Source organism: Leucoraja erinacea, chromosome 3, assembly GCF_028641065.1.
Source record: "Leucoraja erinacea ecotype New England chromosome 3, Leri_hhj_1, whole genome shotgun sequence".
NCBI classification, from domain to species: Eukaryota; Metazoa; Chordata; class Chondrichthyes; order Rajiformes; family Rajidae; genus Leucoraja; species Leucoraja erinaceus.
In genome coordinates this window covers 11050676-11055292 of record NC_073379.1, presented here as the reverse complement: position 1 = coordinate 11055292, position 4617 = coordinate 11050676, and the positions used below count along the sequence as shown (strand labels likewise).

At 41.3% G+C, this 4617-nt stretch overlaps 1 pseudogene; it reads right to left on the bottom strand.

The window, feature by feature from the left end:
• Positions 1-4016: 4016 nt before the first annotated feature.
• On the bottom strand, positions 4017-4126 carry LOC129695959 (U2 spliceosomal RNA; annotated as a pseudogene).
• Positions 4127-4617: the final 491 nt, after the last annotated feature.

The following is a 4617-nucleotide window of genomic DNA, read 5'->3' as shown; positions in this document are numbered from 1 at the left end:
TTACTAATTAGGTGACTTCTGAAGGCAATTGGTTGCACTGGATTTTATTTAGGGGTATCAGAGTAAAGGGGGCTGAATACTTTTGCACGCCACACTTTCCAGTTTTTTATTTGTAAAAAAATTTGAAAACCATGTATCATTTTCCTTCCACTTCATAATTATGCGCCACTTTGTGTTGGTCTATCACATAAAATCCCAATAAAATACATTTACGTTTGTGGTTGTAACGTGACAAAATGTGGAAAAGTTCAAGGGGTATGAATACTTTTGCAAGCCACTGTATTTGAAATCCACATATTTATTGTTGGTATGGGGGCGTTTTTTCAGAATTTAAGTATGCTTTTTTCCCGTTATTAACCCGTATTTAAATAGATTCTTTTGAAACACAATAAGTTCAGGACTGCCTTCCATTGTTCCAAAGATAATCAATTCTGCTTTTGGTATCAATTTTATTTTAAATAATTTTGTGAAGATTTCAAAAATTTCAGTCCAACATTTTTGAACAGAAGGCCAATTAACCTACAAACCCGTACCTTTTTGGGATGTGGGAGGAACCCCACACCCGGGGTCACGGGGAGAACGTGCAAACTCCACTCGCAGGCAGACAGCACCCGAGGTCAGGATGGAACCAGGGTCTCCAGCGCTGCGAGACAGCAGCTCTACCCGCTGCGCCACCGTGTCACAATGGCCGCAGCAGGAAACTCAGCGATTTCAGGGAATTGAACAGCTGAACGTGACTGCACTAGTTGTTCCACAAAAATTTCCCCCAATGTAGAGGCCGCACTTTGATCACAACTCACTGAAAGTGACAAAGCAAGTGGAGAGGGTGGGTGAAGAGAACATTCGGTACACTTGTGGTAATAGGTTGAGTCTAAGAGTCAGGAAGTCACAATGCAGCTCTATGGGACGTTGGTGAGGTTGCATTTGGAGTATTGCATGCAGTTCTGGTCACCCCCATTACAGGAAGGATGTGGAAGCTTAGGAGAGGGTGCAGAGGAGGTTTACCAGGATGATGCCTGGATTAGAGGGTTTCAGCGACAGGGAGAGGTTGGGCGGACTTCAGTTCAGTACAGAGGTACAGGAGCCTGAGATCTGTTACACCCAGGTTCAGGAACAGCTGCTTCCCCACAACCATCAGGCTATTAAACACGCCAACAAACAGACTCTAAGACGCCAGACGGTGGAGGGCTCTACCCGAGCCGGCTGCCTGCCCCTTTTCCGGGGATACGTCCATGCCCGGGTGCGGATAGAAAGGGAATACGCCCTGTCTACGGGCGCCCTGAGGGAGTTCCGCGACCGCTGGGCACCGAGGGGGGTTGAATGTATCCTGGACAAGGATTGTAATGTAGTTGTTTAACAGTTGCTTAGCATATTTGTTTGTCTTGTATTATGGTGGTGTTTTGTTTTTATTGTATTGTAAATAGTAAGATTAAACGAGAACTTACCAGTTCGAAGTTTGATCTGTATTTTATGAGGAGTAACGTTGAGGGAATACATGAAGAACCCGCCAGTACGCTTACGTGTCATTCTTCAAAGCAGCGGAGTGAATCACAGATACCTGTAATGATTTAAGCATAGTAAGATTAGAGAAAAGATACCAGTCATGTTTATGATCAAGGGTGGGAGCGGAGGGCAAGTATTCCCTCAACGTTACTCCTCATAAAATACAGATCAAACTTTGAACTGGTAAGTTCTCGTTTAATCTTACTATTTTACTTCGGAGTCACGTGAGTGACTACATGAAGATTTCAAAGCTCTGTGATTCAAGCCGTGGAACGAGTCCATCATCACGTCTGCCTTGGTTTTGGGGAGAATAGTGATAACATATTAAACATCAATATGATATATATAAATAACCATAAAGTTAATAATAATTGATAGCCCCTGTTTTTTGGGGTAAATTATGGTATAGAAACTTAACAATGTTTCTGAAAAAATTCCAGTTTCCATTACTGGTTTGTTATAATCTTTAGAATGTTCTTTCCGATGGCCATCCTGCAGTCCTGAGGATTTTATCCATAGGAACCTCCAATTTAAATGCTGCCGACGTTGCTGCAGCCTGGTGGAGTGAGATTTTAACCCAGTTAGTGTTTACACCAACTTTGGTCAATACTATGTTAGCCATTTAGCTGGCCTGGCCTGTTATTCTTTAATGAGGCTGTCTGTAGTTGATGAAAAGTTCCTCTTCTGTGCCACTGATGGTCTTGGTTTGTTCCATGTATATTTGTAGATGTCTCACAACAGTCAATCATCTGTAGGGTAGGCTCTAAAAATGTTATTTTAAGGCCCGCTGACCCCTGTCTGTTTTGTTCCCTAATTCCTGAATATAGAAGTGTAAGTTGCGAGGTGAACTGGTCTAGTTATCCAGCCTTAATTTGGTAGGGACTGAGTCCTTAGTGCCGTGACCTAAGCCATCAGCATGACAGTTTTGAAAAATGTCAAAAACTGTAATGACAGCGCTGTGGCTGGAGCCCAGTTCTTTAACAACGTTAAGACGATGCTGATGTCCCATATTTGGGAATACTCGGTCTTTGGGGAATTCCCATAAAATTGTCCTCCATAAGCTGTTGTTCCGTTCTCTTGCCATAGGTAAGTAGATGGACCACTTCTGGCACAGTTGATGTCACTAATACTAAGCCCCTGTAGGTTAACAAAGCTGCCAAACAGGCTGGATGATGTATTATGGTTGCAACACATCTCCCATTAGTTTATGTATTTTAGACATTGTCTTTAGGTTGATTGTCTGTGGCCCGCTGTGATCATGTCCATTGCTCTGGCCGTCAGTCCCAGATGTAATAGCGGCGCTTTCAGACTCTACGATTTAAGCGATTTATATGTTCATGGCACGGGTGGTTTTCCCCATTCTTCATCGTCTGTTTAGGATGGTGCTGCATGGTTCTAATCTCATTCCCAGTACCGCCGAGAATCATGGTTGGGTAGGTCAGTGGGGTACTATTAAAAACACCCCTACTGATGAGGTTGCCAAATTGTGTTGGCCAGATTGTTACATGATGTAGATTCCCTTTCACCCATGTGCTACCACAGTTGATATGTGCTACCACAGTAGTATTGTTAATTTATAATCTAATAACCTGTTTAACATATTCCAGAGCAACATGACTTTAGGCCATGAAAAAACACCCAACATTTCCAGGTAGTTATGCCCAGTGTTAGTAATAATGATGCTTCCTGTGTATTCCATCTTCCTCCACAGCTGGAGATGGAATTGGTAACACACCATCCTAGTGCATAGCATGCATATGTAGGACCATAGACTGGTTGCTGACAATGATAGGATTGGAGCAATGCCCAATGTTATCTTTCCACCATTTAGTTCCAATATGGCTTCTGTATGGCTTCATCATTCTATCGAAATGATCACCATTAATTTTAAGAGCTCATATTTTGGCCCTCTGTAATCTTTATAATGTAAGGGTCTGAATTATGTGGCTGGAAACCATATTCCCAGTACCACCTGTTGCCAAAATTCTTGCTACCAGTCTGATGGATGGTTTATCCTCATGTCAATGATTTTGCTGTATGCCTTTATTAAGGTTGTAACCTCTGTTGGCAAAGTTACTGACATGAGGAACTGAGTTATTGGTGAACCCCAAATAATCCCTTTAGTTTGAAGGCTTTAATTTTGATTTAATTGGATGGATAATGAATCCTAGTTTCCAATAATTGTTAAGTGGCTGTTACCGTTTGTTCAGCCCGTCCTAAGTTCCCGCACAATTAGTATGTCATCCAAAGAAGCCATTACCATTGTGTGGCTGGTTGTTATATTTTGTAAATAACCTAGGTGCTAATGTAAACACATTAGGTAGTGCTCTATACTGCTAGAGCTGAGCCATCCAATTAGATAAAATAACGTCCGTGGTCACCTGTTATGGGTACTGAAAATAGTAAGCATCCTTTGAATCAATGCTTGCCATTTTCGTTCTTAAAACGAATATACTTAACAATAGAAAAGGTTTCCGTTCTTAACGAATATATCGTATTATTTATTTATTTTTATTTATTTATTTTTTAATATATGGTCCCTAGATAAGGGACATATCAGATATTTAAACTGATAAAAACCCAGATATTATGCTTGATCTTGGCCAAAAAGCCGAGATCTGATCTATGTTTGATGCGTCAAGCGCCATATCCTATTTTGTTAGGAAGGGAATGCGTAGATAATAATTCTTCCCTTACAATGCAGCTAAAACCCATCCGTTGCTGATGTCCAGTGTCTGTATCCCATATGACATATTTGGTAATTGGTGATTATGTCTGGATACGAGTAGATCGGCATCTGGTGTTCCATATCGTGTAGAAACATCAGCAAATACTATAGCCCAATATCCATTTGTCGTTCTCCTCCAAATTCCTCTCTCGATATATCAGCTGGACTAGAAGATTATGTGTTGTAAAATTCTATTGTGTATCCCCGGATACTGTTTAAGATATGAGTGTCAAAAAATTATTTATTCGATGTCTTCTCGCACCAACCTCCTTGCTTCCTTCTGGTTTTACTGTTTTCATCTGGATCCCCGAGGCCGTGTGTTGTGGGTGTACACATCTTCAGATATAGGGGCGATACCTTTGAGGATGATGTTTGGACGTTTAGAT